This window comes from Hyla sarda, chromosome 6 (assembly GCF_029499605.1).
Source record: "Hyla sarda isolate aHylSar1 chromosome 6, aHylSar1.hap1, whole genome shotgun sequence".
Taxonomy (NCBI): Eukaryota; Metazoa; Chordata; class Amphibia; order Anura; family Hylidae; genus Hyla; species Hyla sarda.
The window spans coordinates 181,732,759-181,751,383 of record NC_079194.1 but is presented as its reverse complement, the minus strand read 5'-3'; the positions used below and the strand labels follow the sequence as shown (position 1 = coordinate 181,751,383).

At 42.6% G+C, this 18,625-nt stretch overlaps 1 protein-coding gene across 3 annotated transcripts in view; it reads left to right on the top strand.

Moving 5' to 3' along the window:
• Positions 1–18,625, top strand: part of SPIRE2 (spire type actin nucleation factor 2) — an 89,947-nt gene that overhangs the window by 23,579 nt on the left and 47,743 nt on the right. The window lies entirely within an intron of this gene.

Here is an 18,625-nt window from a genome sequence, read left to right as displayed (position 1 = left end):
GTATTTACACCCCACTGGCGTTTGACAGATCTTTGGAACATTGGGCTGTGCAAATGAAAAATTACATTTTTCATTTTCACGGACCACTGTTCCAAAAATCTGTCAGACACCTGTGGGGCGTAAATGCTCACTGTACCCCTTATTACATTACGTGAGGGGTGTAGTTTCTAAAATGGGGTCACATGTTGGGGGGGGGGGGTCCATTGTTCTGGCACTATGGGGGCTTTGTAAACACACAGACAAATTTTCTCTCCAAAAGCCCAATGGAGCTCCTTCTCTTCTGAGCATTGTAGTTCGCCACCAGAGCACTTTACATCCACATATGGGGCATTTCCGTACTCAGAAGAAATAGGGTTACAAATTATGGGCAGCTTTTTTTTCCTATTTTCCCTTGTGAAAATGAAAAATTTAGGGTAACACCAGCATTTTAGTTAAAAATTTTTTTTTTCATTTTCCCATCCAACTTTAACGAAAATTCGTCAAACAGCTGAGGGGTGTTAAGGCTCACTATACCCCATGTTACTTTCCATGAGGGGTGTAGTTTCAAAAATGGGGTCACATGTGGGTATTTATTTTTTTGCGTTTATGTCAGAACCGCTGTAAAATCAGCCACCCCTGTGCAAATCACCAATTTAGGCCTCAAATGTACATAGTGCATATGGGGCATTTCCCAACTCAGGAGAAATTGCGCTACAAATTTTGGGGGTCTTTTTTCCTTTTTCCTCTTGTGAAAATAAAAAGTATGGGGCAACACCAGCATGTTAGTTTAAAATGTTTTATTTGTATACACTAAGGCTGGTGTAAGGGGTAAAAGGAGAAAATTCCCCCGCAAAATGTGTAACACAATTGCTCCTGAGTACGGAAATACCCTATATGTGGCCCTAAACTGTTTCCTTGAAATACCACAGGGCTCTGAAGTGAGATAGCACCATGCGCATTTGAAGACTAAATTAGGGATTGCATAGGGGTGGATAGGGGTATTGTACGCCATTAATTCCCAAACAGGGTGCCTCAAGCTGCTGCTAAACTCCCAGCATGCCTGGACAGTCAGTGGCTGTCCGGAAATGCTGGAAATTGTTGTTTTGCAACAGCTGGAGGCTCCGTTTTGGAAACACCGCCGTACAATAAGTCTTTTATTTTTATGGGGGCGGGGGAGACAGTGTAAGGGGGTGTATATGTAGTGTTTTACCTAGGGATCGACCGATATCGGTTTTTTAGGGCCGATACCGATAATCGGTGAAGGTTAGGGCCGATAGCCGATAACTTATACCGATATTCCGGTATAAGTTATCGGCTATTTATACCCCCTCGACACCGCTGCAGATCATTGATTTAAAGCGGGCCTTTTAAATCAATGCACTGCAGTGGCTTTTGCGGTACCATAGGCCGCCGCCGCCACCCGCTTCTCTCCCCCCTGCCTGTCCGGGGGTCTTGAGTCCTATCACCGCCACCGCTCTCCCCCCAACGCCGCACCGCTCCGCGACCGCCCCGGCCCCATTGTCTCCCCCATATCCGGTTTTATAATTACCTGTTCCGGGGTCCATTCTACATCTGGCTCCGGTGCCATCCTCCTGAGCTGTCACTGTGCTCACTGACGGTGACGTCATGTAGCGCACGTCACTCGTCATTGCGCACAGCGTAACGCAGGACGCAGCAGGAGCAAGAAGTAGCGTGGGCCTCGGGAACAGGTAATTATAAAACCGGGGATGGGGGAGGCAATGGGGTGTGACGCTGTGCGGCGGGTCGGGGGTGCGGTCACGGTGCGGTGGGTCAGGGCGGTCGCGGTGCGGGGGGCGGGGCATTATCGGTATCTATACCGATAATGCCCAAAATCGTGATTATCGTCCGATAATATCGGCCATACCGATAATCGGTCGATCCCTAGTTTTACCCTTTATTTTTTGAAGTGTAGTGTAGTGTTTTTAGGGTACAGACAGGTGGGGGGTTTACGGTGAGTTTCCCGCTAGGAATTTGCGCTGCGGCTGAAAATTTGCCACAGCTCAAACTTGAAGCAGGAAACTCACTGTAAACCGAGCCGATCGCCACCGGTAAATGACCACCGGTCACATCACGGTTCCCCTTCTCTGCCTGGACTACATTGGGTGGGCACAGCGGGGTAACCAAATTTTAAACCCCCCAACCCCGATCTGCTGTTGGTCGGTCGCCCTGCCACCTCACTCCTATCCCTTCAGGAGGATCTTGGACAGCCCCGAGATCACCCTTTTTTTCCGGGTCACCAGAGACCCATATGACCCGGAATCGCCGCAGATCGCCGGTCTGAATTGTTCTCAGGACCCCCCCAAGGGTTTGCACAGGATGCCTGCTGAATGATTTCAGTAGGCATCCCGGTCCGGTCCCCGCCCGGTGAGCGACGGGGACCGGAGAAATGCAGGGCGCACCTGTATGCCCTGAGTCCTTAAGGACTCGGAAACGGGGGCGTACGGGTACACCCTGCGTCCTTAAGTGGATATGGTTGCTCTGCTCTAGTGCTTGAACTTCTTGTTGGGAGAGGGGTAGAAAGAGCTGTTTTACTCACCTTGGGGGAGATTTATCAAAACCTGTCCAGAGGACAAGTTGCTGAGTTGCCCATAGCAACCAATTAGATTGCTTCTTTCATTTCTCAAAGACCTTTTCAAAAATGAAAGAAGTGATCTGATTGGTTGCTATGGGCAACTTTTCCTCTGGACAGGGTTTGATAAATCTCCCCCAATGTGTTTATTTGGTTGCTGTAAAGAATGCATATGGAACTCATTTTTGTTAGGTAAAGATTAGGTAAAATACACATCTTTTGCACATGATGGAAAGAGGGTTGATTATGTATTTTCAGCCTTTTAATAATCTTTATTTGGGAACCAAATGAAAATGTGTTTTTGACTATAACCTTGGGTCTTACAATGTATAACAGGATAGTAGCCCTTGGCTTATGACATTATTTATTGCAAAATGTGTAAACCAATCATTAAATGGGAGTCTGTCAGCAGATTTATGCTGCCCAATCCACAGGCAGCATGAAATCCCAACATGCTCCCATATCACTGACAACTAAGTTTTATTCTGAGACTTTTAAACCAAGCCATGGCATCAAATAAGTGTCCAGGAGGTGGTCTCCCCAAGTGGAGCCAAGCAGAGGACAGCCAGAAAGATACCACCTGTAGGACACCACCCTTGTGCCATGACTCTGTTTAAGGGTACGTTCACACATACAGGATCCTGCGCAGATTTGATGCATATAAAATCTCTGCACAGGATTTGATGCACAGAAAATCCTGCACATCAAATCCTGCGCCTCAAATCTGCGTACGTGTGAACGTACCCTAAAACTGAGTTATTATAAGGGGCCCTGTTGGGATATGATGCTGCCTGTGGTTTGGGAAGCATAAATCTGCTGACAGCCAGTCTTTAGTGAAATGTCTGCAATATCTATAAAATTATCAAGAACACAGGAATTCTGATGTTCAAAATACACAATGGAAGCAAAGTGTTCTGCATCAATTCCTTCCCAGGTGAACTGTAGTAAGAACATAATAACAGGATCATTTCCACTCAGCAGGATTTGTAAAATTCTACTGACTCAAACATTTAGGTGCTGAGTAAGCAGAATACTGTACATAACTTCTTATTCGACTTCTCCAATGAAACAGGAGCTGAATACCATTACATATGTAGATCGATCTATAAGAAGCATCAGGCCTGTCGTAACCAAAACCTAAATATGACATCCTGAAACAGTAGTGTTATATTATGAGTACATTACCTCATGTACAATAATATTCTTATTAATAAGAATTCTATGCCTGAAGGACATGGATTTATGTTTGATAGTTTAATAGAGGACCAACTAAACACTAAATAGGGTGCTGTTGAACTTCTGGTTGAAAATCTACTGTGTGCAAGGGAATGAATGCAGGAGGACGGAGCTATTTTTTTATCTAATGAAATATGGGGTAGATACACTGTGTCTCTCTTGTATTGTTGATAACTGCCATCAACTCCTTTAAATAATATATTTTCTTGAAAAGTGACCATTTCCTTCTATATTTATTGAAGTGAACCTAGAAATAAAGCTTAGGGCTGTATTAGATCTGCAAAGCAGATCCTTATAACAAGCCTTTACACAATTGCAAGATTGTTCATTTGGCCCTTTTGTTACATCATTCATTGGCCAAGCATCCCCTATTACAAGCATAGGCAACCTTTTGCACTGCAGATGTTTTGGACTACATCCCCCATGATTTTCTTACAGGTGAAATTCTGCCAAAGCAGCATGAGAGTAATGTAGTCCAAAACATCCGCAGTGGCAATTTTTTTTGGTTTTGACAACCAAGAATTTTTCTAGATGCTGAAATGATGTGATCAGTCAACAACTCAAAACTGACTCTTTAGCCTAGCATTTCCAATTGCTTTCAATCTGTTATACGCCCTGTTTACACTATGGAGATTTTTTGTGGAAATTTAATGAGGAACTTCCATGCAGATTCCTCCTGCAGCAGCCTCTCATTGATCTCATTGTGAATCCCGCTGTGAGAAGTGTACCAGAACATTGGATGAGGGATTGGATCCCAGTGGAAGAATAAAATGAACTTGTCAGATCCCACAAAAAAAAAAAAAAAAAAGTTACTCAGTACCTAATCCTGGTCATGTACATCTAATTTTTATGCCTCCATCACCTATTATAAAAATACATCTTTTTATTAGCTCACAGTGTTAGAAATCCTCTCAGGGGAAGGGGGCGTGTCCTTGTGGTGGTTGGATGTGATTGGTGTGTCTTCTCATGCAGCCTTGTCCATGAGTCATCTCTTGTCCATGACTCATAGATAAGCCTTGTGCTGCTGAAAGGCTGCATAGTAGTAGGTATGGGGACCCCTAGTGGTGGGATTTTCATGCGCCCTTTTCTTCATTAAATAATAAATAAAAAAATTAAACAACCATATTACAAAAGGTCTTTAATTTTCATCAGTAACATCATATAAAAAGCGTTTGAACATGTTTAAATGGGCACAGTCAGATCCAATGTTTTGGTGAAATTGGAAAGAGAAGTGCCGTTTGACAATGGGATCGTGCTTATGTCTGTGGCAGATTGCCATCAGCATAAACACTGATTCTGGACCAATTTGTATGGCATAGATCCGCTATGTAAATTAAGTCCACAGTGTAAACAGGCACAAAGAATGACAAGCGCTGGCATTTTTTTTACAGGCTCTGTCACAGTATAGTGAGTTTTACACCTGTTTGTTAGCATCAGGATAGGCTAAACCTACAGTGGTGTCTGACAGAACATGCCTTTTCTATCCTCTGTGTTCCTTGTACTGAGCACAGCTGCACCTGTTTTGGTTACTGAACCATGATCAGCTTTAGAGTGGTGTAGAGATGGGGTTCTCAACACTTGTATTTCTGGTTTTGCAAACTGTCATAAACATGAATGGTGCAATAAAAAAAAAACAGCAAATAGGAATGACAATACATAATTATCTTTAACACAGATTTATAATTATGTAATAAAGAAAGACTCCACTGGGAAGCAACAAGTTCCCTGTGGCTCACAGTGCTCTTCATTTTATTACAGTGGGGGGAAAAAGTATTTAGTCAGCCATAAATAGTGTAAGTTCTCCCACTTTAAAAGATGAGAGGCCTGTAATTTTCATCATAGCTATACCTCAACTATGAGAGACATAATGAGAAAAAAAATCCATAAAATCACGTCTGATTTTTAAAGAATTTATTTGCAAATTGGGGTGGAAAATAAGTATTTGGTCAATAAAAAAAGTTCATCTCAATACTTTGTTATATACCCTTTGTTGGCAATGACAGAGGTCCAATATTTTCTGCAAATCTTCACAAGGTTTTCACACACTGTTGCTGGTATTTTGGCCCATTCCTCCATGCAGATCTCCTCTAGAGCAGTGATGTTTTGGGGCTGTCGCTGGGCAACACGGACTTTCAACTCCCTCCAAAGGTTTTCTATGGGGTTAAGATCTGAAGACTGGCTTGCCCACTCCAGGACCTTGAAATGCTTCTTATGAAGCCACTCCTTCATTGCCCGGGCGGTTTGTTTGGGATCATTGTCATGCCGAAAGACCCAGCCATGTTTCAACTTCAGTGCCCTTGCTGATGGAAGGAGGTTTTCACTCCAAATCTCACTATACATGGCCCCATTCATTCTTTCCTTTACACGGATCAGTTGTCCTTGTCCCTTAGCAGAAAAACAACCCCAAAGCATGATGTTTCCACCCCCATGCTTAACAGTAGGTATGGTATTCTTTGGAAGCAAGTCAGCATTCTTTCTCCTCCGAACACGACAAGTTGAGTTTTTACCCAAAAGTTCTATTTTGGTATAATCTGACATTCTCCCAATACTCTTCTGGATCATCCAAATGCTCTCTAGCAAACTTCAAATGGGCCCGGACATGTACCGGCTTAAGCAGGGGGACATATCTAGCACTGCATGATTAGAGAGCCTGGTGGCGTAGTGCGTTTCTGATGGTAGCCTTTGTTACTTTGGTCCCAGCTCTCTGCAGGTCATTCACTAGGTCCCCCTGGCCAAAGAGTGTGTTGATGTCAAACAGAAACTGAAATGGGCCTAGCTTAGATGTTTGCTATGGAGCCCCACTACATCTATGTACACCTCTTGCTGGATAGATGGATGTATGTGGAACTCTCATAGTATCAAGAGTGATTTGTTTAGTTTAGATGATTTGTGTTTGTTACTACTCCCTCCTATTATTCAATGACTAGAGCAGTGTACACAGTGCATATCATAGCACTGACATTACTCATGTGTTAAAACAATACATTACTGCAGATTATCATGGTATTAACATTACTCATCCACAAGACACTGTGCATTGAAGGAATAGGTTATTGACTTGGGATCGACCGATTATCGGTTTGGCCGATAATCGCGATTTTGGACATTATCGGTGTCGGCAAATACCTTCCTGATATGCCCATAATGCCCCGCCCCCCGCCGCCGAATATAATGATTAAGAAAGTTTTCAAACTGTTTTTTTTGTACATTTTGTTATGCTAAAGGCTGAAGTAAAAAATATTAAAAACTTTTCCCCCACCATTCTGCACTCAATACCCCATGATAAGAAAGTGAAAACAGAATTGTAACAATTTCAGCAAATTTACGAAAAAGAAAATGCTTAAATTTCTCATGGACGTAAATGTTCAGGTCTATTTCTATAACACTTAAAATGTAGTTCTGCGATCCCCCCATTTCTCTTGATGATCTTTGAGATGTTTCTATACCTTGTCTATATAAAGGTCTCATGGCTGACAGAGCATATCCGAGCAAAACCAAGCCATGAATGGGAAAGAACTGCCTATAGAGCTCAAAGACAGGGTTGTTTGGAGACACAGATCCGGAGAATGGCAAAAACGTTTCTGCACTAAAATTTCCAAAAGCACACAGTGATGTTTATAATTCTTAAATGGAAGTCTGGAACAACCAGGACTCTCTCTAGAGCTGGCCCTACCAAACTAAGTAATCGGGGGAGTAGGTCCTTGGTAATAGAGGTGACTAAGATTTGTCCCTCTGACTGAGCTCCAAAGATCCTGTGTGCAGATGGGAGAGACTTCCAGAAGGTCAACTAGCACTGCAGCATGCCACAATCTGGGCTTTATGGCAAAGTAACCAGAAAGAACTTCTCTTTAGTAAGCGACACATGAAAGCCCACCTGGGAGCCCACCCAGACTGTGAGAAACCAGATTTTCTGGTCTGATAAAACCCAGATTTAACTTCTTGGTATGTCTGGAGGAAACAGGCACTGCCCATCACCTGCCCAATATTATCCCTACAGTAAATCATTGTGGTAGCACAATCATGCCATGAAGGTCTTTTTCGTCAACTGGGCCAAGGAGACTGGTCAGGTTTGAGGGAAAGCTTAATAAAGCAAAGTACAGAGTAAGAGATATTCTTAAAGGGGTATTCCAGGCAAAAACTTTTTTTTTTTTTATATATCAACTGGCTCCGGAAAGTTAAACAGATTTGTAAATTACTTCTATTAAAAAATCTTAATCATTCCAATAGTTATTAGCTTCTGAAGTTTTCTGTCTAACTGCTCAATGATGATGTCACGTCCCGGGAGCTGTGCATGATGGGAGAATATCCCCATAGGAGCTGGACAGCTCCCAGGACTCGAGTCATCAGAAAGCAGTTAGACAGAAAACAACAACTCAACTTCAGAAGCTAATAACTATTGGAAGGATTAAGACTTTTTAATAGAAGTCATTTACAAATCTGTTTAACTTTCCGGAGCCAGTTGATATATAAAAAAAAGTTTTGGCCTGGAATACCCCTTTAATGAAAACCTGATCCAGAGTGCTCCGGTCCTCAGACTGGGCAAAAGCTTCACCTTCCAACAAGACAATGATCCTAAGCATGCAGACAAGACATAGAAACATATGATGTGTCGGCAGATAAGAACCATTTGGCCCATCTAGTCTGCCCAATAATCTGAATACTATGAATAGTCCCTGGCCCTATCTTGTATGAAGGATAGCCTTATGCTTATCCCATGCATGCTTTAACTCCTTCACTGTATTTGCAGCGACCACTTCTGCAGGAAGGCTATTCCATGCATCCACTACTCTCTCAGTAAAGTAATACTTCCTGATATTACTTTTAAAGGGGTACTCCGGCACTTAGACATCTTATCCCCTATCCAAATCAGTCCCCGAACATGCTCCGGGGACTGATTTTAACTGGGGTGTTGCGTGCAAGATCACGGGGGTCCCCAGCGGCGGGACCCCTGCGATCAGGCATCTTATCCCCTATCCTTTGGATAGGGGATAAGATGTCTAAGCGCCGGAGTACCCCTTTAAACCTTTGCCCCTCTAATTTAAAACTATGTCCTCTTGTGGTAGTTTTTCTTCTTTTAAATATGCTCTCCTCCTTTATCGTGTTGATTCCCTTTATGTATTTAAAAGTCTCTATCATATCCCCTCTGTCTCTTCTTTCTTCCAAGCTATACATGTTAAGGTCCTTTAACCTTTCCTGGTACGTTTTATCCTGCAATCCATGTACTAGTTTAGTATCTTCTCTGAACTCTCTCTAGAGTATCTATATCCTTCTGGAGATACGACCTCCAGTACTGCGCACAATACTCCAAGTGAGGTCTAACCAGTGTTCTGTACTGCGCACAATACTCCAAGTGAGGTCTCACCAGTGTTCTGTACTGCGCACAATACTCCAAGTGAGGTCTCACCAGTGTTCTGTACTGCGCACAATACTCCAAGTGAGGTCTCACCAGTGTTCTGTACTGCGCACAATACTCCAAGTGAGGTCTCACCAGTGTTCTGTACTGCGCACAATACTCCAATTGAGGCCTCACCAGTGTTCTGTACAGCGGCATGAGCACTTCTCTCACAGGAGTAAGACAATACAGGAGTAGCATATGGGCAACTTGGTGAATGTCTTTGGTCAGCCCAGCCAAAGTCCTAATTTAACTCAAGTAAACATCTCTGGAGCGCACTGAAAATGGCTTTCACCGATAATTCCCATAGAACCTGAGAGGATTTGTAGAGAAAGATGTCAGAAAATCCCCAAATCCAGCTGTGCAAATCTTGTAAAATCAAACCCAAGAAGACCAGAGGCTGTAATTGCTTCCAAAAGGTGCTTCAACAAAGTCCTAGTAAAAGGTCTCAATAGGTCAATGCAATATTTTGGTTTTTCCTTTTCAATAATTTACCAAAAAATTTCTAACATTCTGTTTTCACTTTGTCATTATAGGGTATTGAGTGCAGAGTGATAGGGGGAATTTATTTTTTATTTTTGGACAAGGTTGCAACATAAAATGTGAAAAAGGTGAAAGGGTCTAAAGACTTTCCGAATGCATTGAAAATATCACTAAGCTTGAAGGTAGCCATTTTCTACCCTTTAACCCCTTAAGGACCAAGAGCATACCGGTACGCCCGTGGGAATTTCGGTCCCTGTCGCACCGGGCGGGGACCGGACGGGGGTGACTGCTGATATCTATCAGCAGGCACCCCGCGCAAATGCCCAGGGGGGTCATTAGACCCCCCCATGTCGGCGATCGGCGCAAATCGCAAGTGAATTCACTTGCGATTCCGGGTCATACGGGTCTATGGTGACCCGGTGACCCGGAAAATAAGGGGGATCGCGGTTGTCCAAGACACCCACGATCCCCCTGAAGGCATAGGAGTGAGGTGGCAGGAGTGCCACCCCTCCTATCCCTGCTATTGGTGGTCTAGACACGACCACCAATAGCAGATCGGGGGGCTTTACTTTTGGTTTCCCCGTTCTGCCCACGCCCAATAGGCGGCGCCGAAGATCCACTTACCCCGCGGGCGAGGCTGCGGGCGACGATCGGTGGAGGAGATCGGAGTCCGGCGATGTCATGCGGCAGGCTCCCTGGATTCGACGGAAGCCGAAATTGCCTAGCAACATCTGGAGGGCACAGTTTGAGACCACTATACAGTGGTCTCTAAACTGTAACCCTCCAGATGTTGCAAAACTACAACTCCCAGCATGCCCAGACAGCTGTTTGGGCATGCAGGGATTTGTAGTTTTGCAACAGCTGGAGGTCCACAGTTTGGAGATTTCTAAACTGTAGCCCTACAGATGTTGCAAAACTGCAACTCCCAGCATGCCCAAACAGCAAACAGCTGTTGCGTACCTCCAGCTGTTGCATAACTTCATCTCCCAGCATGCCCTTCAGCGATCAGTACATGCTTGGAGTTATAGTTTTGCAACAGCAGGAGGCAAACTGGTTGGAAAATACTGAGTTAGGTAACAGAACCTAACTGAAGGTTTTCCAACCAGTGTGCCTCCAGCTGTTGCAAAACTACAACTCCCAGCATGCACGGTCAGTACATGCTGGGAGTTGTAGTTTTGAAACAGCTGGAGCAATGCCCCCCCCCCCCCCCATGTGAGCGTACAGGGTACATTCACACGGGCAGGTTTACAGTAAGTTTCCTGCTTCAAGTATAAGCATACTCCTAGCGGTAAGCTTACTGTAAACCGCTGCCAGTGTGAATGTACCCTAAAAACACTACACTAACACAAAATAAAGGGTAAAACACAAAATATACACCCCCTTGCACTGTCCCTCCCAATAAAAATGAAAAATGTATTGTACGGCAGTGTTTCCAAAATGGAGCCTCCAGCTGTTGCAAAACAACAACTCCCAGCATTTCCGGACAGCCACTGACTGTCCAGGCATGCTGTGAGTTTAGCAACAGCTGGAGGCACCCTGTTTGGGAATCACTGGCGTAGAATACCGCTATGTCCACCCCTATGCAATCCCTAATTTAGTCCTCAAATGCGCATGGCGCTCTCTCACTTTGGAGCCCTGTCGTATTTCAAGGCAACAGTTTAGTGCCACATGTGGGGAATTCCCGTACTGGAGAAATTGCACTAAAAATTTTGGGGGGCTTTTTCTCCTTTTACCCCTTATGAAAAAGAAAAGTTGGAGTGTACACCAGCCTGTTAGTGTACAAAAAAAAAAAATTTTTACACCGACATGCTGGTGTTGCCCCATACTTTTTATTTTCACAAGAGGTAAAAGGAAAAAAAGACCCCCAAAATTTGTTACGCACTCTCTCCTGAGTACGGAAATACCCCATATGTGGGCGTAAAATGCTCGGGGGGCGCACAACAAGGCTCAGAAGTGAGAGCTCACCATGTACATTTGAGGCCTAAATTGGTGATTTGCACAGGGGTGGCTGATTTTACAGCGGTTCTGACATAAACGCAAAAAAAAAAAATACCGACATGTGACCCTATTTTGGAAACTACACCCCTCACAGAATGTAACAAGGGGTATAGTGAGCCTTAACACCCCACAGGTGTTTGACGAATTTTCATTAAAGTTGGATGGGAAAATGAAAAAAAAAATTTTTTCACTAAAATGCTGGTGAAAAATATTTTCACAAGGGAAAATAGGAACAAAGCCCCCCAAAATTTGTAGCCCCATTTCTTCTGAGTAAGAACATACCCCATATGTGGATGTAAAGTCCTCTGCGGGCGAACTACAATGCTCAGAAGAGAAGGAGCGCCATTGGGATTTTGAAGAGAAAATTTGTCCGGAATTGAAGGCCACATGTGTTTACAAAGCCCTCATAGTGCCAGAACAATGGACCCCCCCCCCCCACATGTGACCCTATTTTGGAAACTGCACCCCTCACGTAATGTAATAAGGGGTACAAGTGAGCATTTACGCCCCACAGGGCTCAGCCCACTGTTCCAAAGATCTGTCAAACGCCAGTGAGGTGTAAATGCTCACTGCACCCCTTATTAAATTCTTTGTAGTTTCTAAAATGGGGTCACATGTGGGGGGGTCCACTTTTCTAGCACCATGGGGTCTTTGTAAACGCACATGGCCCTGACTTCCATTCCAAACAAATTCACTCTTCAAAAGCTCAATGGCGCTCCTCTTCTGGGCATTGTAGTTGGAACGCAGAGCACTTGATATCCACACATGGGGTAGGTCAATACTCAGAAGAAATGGGGTTACAAATTTTGGGGGTAATTTTCTCCTATTACCCCTTGTAAAAATGTAAAATTTGGGGAAAGACCAGCATTTTAGTGAAATTTTTTTTTTTCATTTACACATTCAACTTTAACAAAAAGTAGTGAAATACCTGTGAGGTGTTAAGGCTCACTGTACCCCTTGTTACGTTCCTTGAGGGGTGTAGTTTCCAAAATAGTATGCCATGTGGGTATTTTTGCTGTTCTGGCACCATAGGGGCTTCCTAAATGCGACATGCCCCCCCAAAACCATTTCAGCAAAATTTGCTTTCCAAAAACCAAATGTGACTCCTTCTCTTCTGAGCATTGTAGTTCGCCCGCAGAGCATTTTATGACCTAACATGGGGTATTTCCATACTCAGAAGAGATGGGGTTACAAACTTTGGGGAGCATTTTCTCCCATTACCCTTTATAAAAATTTGGGGGGAAAAATGCACTTTAGTGAATTTTTTTTTTTTTTCACATACACATCCGACTTTAACAAAAAGTCGTCAAACACCTGTGGGGTTTAAAGGCTCACTGGACCCCTTATTGTGGAGGTTTTCTGCTGTTCTGGCACCATAGGGGCTTCCTAAATGTGACATGCCCCCCAAAAACCATTTCAGCAAAATTCACTTTCCAAAATCCCATTGTCGCTCCTTCCCTTCTGAGCCCTCTACTGCGCCCGCTGAACACTTGACATACACATATGAGGTATTTCCTTACTAGAGAGAAATTGAGTTACAAATTTTGAGAGGATTTTTCTCCTTTTACCCCTTGTAAAAATTCAAAAACTGGGTCTACAAGAACATGTGGGTGTAAAAAATGAAGATTTTTAATTTTCTCCTTCACTTTGCTGCTATTCCTGTGAAACACCTAAAGGGTTAACACACTTACTGAATGTAATTTTGAATACAGTAACCCCCCGACCTACGATGCCCCCGATATATGATAAAATCGACATACGATGGCCTCTCAGAGGCCATCGCATGTCGATGTCAGCATCGACATACGATGCTTTTATATGTCGGGGCCATCGCATTAACTGCTATCCGACAGCGCAAAATGCTGTCGGATAGCAGTTTAAGCATCCCTGGCAGGTTCGCTTACCTATTCCCGCTGCTCCGGGTCCACTTCGCGATCCTCCGGTGTCTTTCGCATCTTCTCCAGGGTCCGGGTCTCGCTTTCCGGCGTCGTTATTACGTCACTACGCACGCCGCGCCGGCGCAGCAGCGTAATAACGTCACCAGAAAGCGAGGCCTGTACCCTGCAGAAGATGCGGAAGAAGCCAGAGGATCGCGAAGAAGACACCGGAGTAGCGGGACAGTAGCGGGACAGCATCGGGAGCGGTGAGGACCTGGTTCGGAGCGAGGGGGACAGGTGAGTACAGCTTCCTATACTTTACATTGCACGGATCCCTCAACATACGATGGGTCGTTTGGAACGAATTACCATCGTATGTTGAGGGACCACTGTACTTTGAGGGGTGCAGTGTTTATAATGGGGTCATTTGTGGGGTATTTCTAATTTGAAGGCCCTTCAAATCCACTTCAAACCTTAACTGGTCCATGAAAAATTCTGATTTTGAAAATTTTGAGAAAAATTGGAAAATTGCTGCTATACTTTGAAGCCCTCTGATGTCTTCCAAAAGTAAAAACATGTCAACTTTATGATGCAAACATAAAGTGGACATATTGTATTTGTGAATCAAAATATAATTTATTTAGAATGTCTATTTTCCTTACAAGCAGAGAGCTTCAAAAAGTTAGAAAAATGCTAAATTTTCAATTTTTTCATCAAATTTTGGATTTTTTTTTTTACTAAGAAACAATGCAAGTATCAACAAAATTTTACCAATAACATAAAGTAGAATATGTCATGAAAAAACTATCTCGGAATCAGAATGATAGGTAAAAGCATTCCAGAGTTATTAATGCTTAAAATGACAGTGGTCAGATGTGCAAAAAATGCTCTGGTCCTACAGTGAAAATTGCCCTGGTCCTTAAAGGGGACCTCTCATCAAAAAAACTTTTGATATATTAGAGATTAATGTATGCAGAATAACTTTACAATTGCATGTTATTAAAAAATATGCTTCTTTCTATTTAATTTTCCACTTTGAAGAATTGACCACTAGGGGTCCTGGCAGCAAGCATTTCAGACTCATGCTGGAGTCCTAAACACTACGAGCTGCCAGTCTGCTTTGTTCACAAAGGAGAACACTCAGATCTGCCAGCCTGCTTTGTTCACAGCCTGTTTGGCTGTGAACAAAGCAGGCTGGCAGCTCTGAGTGTTTAGGACTCCAGCATGAGTCAGAAATGCTTGCTGACAGGACTGATTGGGAAAAGTACAATAGACAGAAGCATATTTTTCATTAACATGCTATTGGAAAGTTATTCAACATTCATTAATCTAAAATATATCAAAAGTTTATTTGATGAGAGGTACCCTTTAAAGGGTAGCTCCCACCAACCCTCTTTTTTTTTTCTGTCCCTGCCTATTGCCCTTCTATCCCTAACCCCCTCCCTGCCTTTATTTTTATATTTATTGACCAATAAATGGCATTTTGTCTGCCTGGTAGTGTGCTCACTACCAGGCAGACTTCCCCAGCAGGCACCACGTCACTGATGCCTGCTGGGGGGGACTTCTGCCCTTAGTTCTAACAGGGTGCCTCCAGCTGTTTCACAACTACAACTCCCAGCATGTCATGACATCTATTGGCTTACAGGGCATGCTGGGAGTTGTAGTGGGGAAACAACTGGAGGCACGTCACTGCAGAATGCATTCGGCCACTAGGAGGGCGACCCCTAGTGGCCGAATTTAAAAGTGATTTTAAACTGTTTTAAAATCACTTTTTTTAATTAAACTATATTAGAGATATGTTGTAGTACTTAAGTACTACAACATATCAATTTTTTGTTTTCATGACAGTGCCCATTTAAGGGGTTAAACCATGTGTTAGTACTTAGTGGATTTAGATCCTGATATGGTCCAGCGTTGGTATTTATAGGAAACTTCTATTAAAACGCTCATCATTCTGTATTCTGTACTTGGTAAGTTCTGAGAGTTTGTGGTTGACCCTCTGATATACATTCATGGTTTCAGACATATTGGTATCTTCATTTTCTAGGTTTATTTTCCTTGCTTGTGTTTATTTGCTCTGAATAGCCTATATTTGTGTTTCCTTAAGTACATAACTAAATATAACAACATAAACCAGATTACCACCATGTGTATTGCTTCTCTGCCTAAAGTATTTCATCTTTTCCCGCACCGTAATGTTGTTTTCCGTAATCATTCATATACCATGAAGCAATTTTTTATTACAGTGTAGGACCCTAAAGGAATCAAGCTAAGGTTGTATAGGCAATTTATCTGTAAGAATAGCTTAATGTTCTGTAAAAAGGAGGCTTTTACCGTAATCTCTTGACCAGTAATGTAACTGGAATCTACAGGGCTAAATAAGTAACAGAATCCCCTGTTATTATGCTCCATTTATAGTATTGGGCTTCCTATATAGGAAAATAAAGACCTTCCTGGCCTCCAAGGCTCCTGGGCACCCTCTGCACCCCCTATAGTTACACCCCTGCTCTTGCCACTGAGCAGACACAAGTGAAATTGATGCTCTGACTGCAGTATCTTGCAGCACTGTCATGTTTGTGTAGGATGTTTGACTTTACTCTGTGTATTTAAATGGATTTCGAAACAAACAAGGCGAAGCATAATGTTTGTATTAAGTGTTGTATTATGCAGAAGAGTTTAGTCCGCAGGGCCTTAGACATGCTTTTTTAATTTTGATATCAAGCAGGAGATATATTCTTTAAAGAGCATTTCCCTACCAGTAAAATGTAAGTCCTCGAGCTGTCCTCTTTTCATGTTAAAAAAAAACTTCTAGTTTTTCTTGGTTCCCTAGGAAACTTGTGCGATAAGCAGCATGGCCACCATTCTATCCTCAGCAGGGATTTTTACTCGGATTTCCAGAGTCCAGAATGACAGATCTGATTATGCAACAATACATGAGCATAGGAAGTATCAGTGCATAACTAAGCGGATTGACATTAATGACATTACCCTGAACCATATCTGTCTAAATAAAAAAATAAAAAATAATATATACATATTATATATTTATATATGCAAATCATAAAATGTTGCAGTATCTTGTAATACCTTTTTTATTGGACTAACAGCATTTTGTAGAGACAAGCTTTCAGGATTCCTCCCTTTATCAAGTCCAAAGCAAATCTAACCTCACAAGTAGAAGACACAGGTTACATCTCACAAATATGCAGGGGTTAAGACAATAGATGTGGAGTATTCACACTAAGATGGGCCATAAATTGTCCTGTTATGGGAACATAGACTAAATAGATAAGAATGAGAAAAAGGGGGAGGGAGGAGGGAGCAGGGGAGAGACTGATCATTAGCAGGACATAGTGAGATGTAAAAGAGAACACAGTGCAGGTTATAAGAGAATCCAGTACAGCACAGGTTATAAGAGAATCCAGTACAGCACAGGTTATAAGAAATTTTGATAATGAGATAAGAAGCTCAAATCCACATTAAGTCCCCTGTTTTTCGAGTAAAAAAAAACAATATCATTTTGGCTTCAAATGTCTTTGTCTCTTGAGTGTTTTTGAAATTCCCTCTCAGTATCTTGATTGTAAGGTCATGTATGGAGGGGTCTGTTTGGGTAAAATGATGTCCAACTGGGGTGCAGTAGTCATTTTCTTTATGGCGGTTGATGGAATGTCTGTGTAGATTCATCCTTTCATTGAGTTTCCGGCTGGTTTCACCAATGTAGCATCCCATGTCACACTTGGTGCATTGTATCATGTAGACCACATTTGGGGACGTGCAGGTGTATAGTCCCATAATGTTATATGTCTTGTTGTTGTGGGTGGCTTCCACCTTGGTGCAGATATGTTGGCAGAGTTTGCAGTGTGGTTTGTTGCAGGGTTTGGTCCCATTGTCTATGTCTGTTCTTTCTGTAGGTAATTTTTCTCATCATTATCTATTTAGTCTGTGTTCCTATAGCTGGACAATTTATGGCCCATCTTAGTGTGAATTCTCCACATCTATTGTCTTAACCCCTGCATATTTGTGAGATGTAACCTGTGTCTTCTACTTGTGAGGTTAGATTTGCTTTGGACTTGATAAAGGGAGGAATCCCGAAAGCTTCTCTACAAAATGCTGTTAGTCCAATAAAAAAGGTATTACAAGATACTGCAACATTTTAGGATTTGCATCTGCATTACTGGACCAATACGGCTACTCAAATTTAATATATTATATATATATATATATATATATATATATATATATATATATATACACACACACATACTACTATATTTATACTACTGGGTTAGGTTAGGCTATTATGTGTTCCTCCACTACAAGTGTCCCTAACAGAGGCGTAGCTTGTAGCTTCTGGGCCCTGATGCTAAATCTGCAACAGGCCCCCATATGCCAATTAAAATACTTGTTTCTTATGGGGCACATGTTTTTAAGGCCCCCTTAGACACCAGTTCCCCGTTGCAACTGCTACTTTTATAGCTGCACCCCTGGCCCCGGATTTGACCTTTGGTGTGAAAAGGTGCGTATGCACAATATGGTTGCTTCTGCTTCCAGTAGGTCCATTCACTACAAGGGTGCCTATTTATTTGAATGGGCAGCAAAGGTGTGATGAGCCTATATACCAGAGATATATTTAAAATATCCCTAGATCCTAGACAGAATGAAGTCATTGCAGGCTTTGTCTCGGCCGCTTTATGATGATTGTAAGATCAGGCTGTAGACCTAAGGTTCCATATTTGGCATCTGTTCAGCTTGGTCTCTGGGAATCTTTTGTGTTGAATGCGGAGTACAATGCAAACAGTGAATTCAGCTAAGGTGTTAGAGCGTCCTGTTACCTTCTCTACAGCTCATTGACTGGGCACACACCTTACTGTTACCAGCCCAATGATTAACCTTTTCATAGCATCTAAAATGCAGCACCAACAAGATTAATAAGTGTGTTTATCTTGCCTGTGCTATTGATGGACAGTGTTAGAAATTGTCATACTTTATGCCAAACTTTTTTCTTGCTCATCATTAATCTATATTAAGTACAGATCCCTGAAGACACTCGTGATATAGTAGGTTATATGT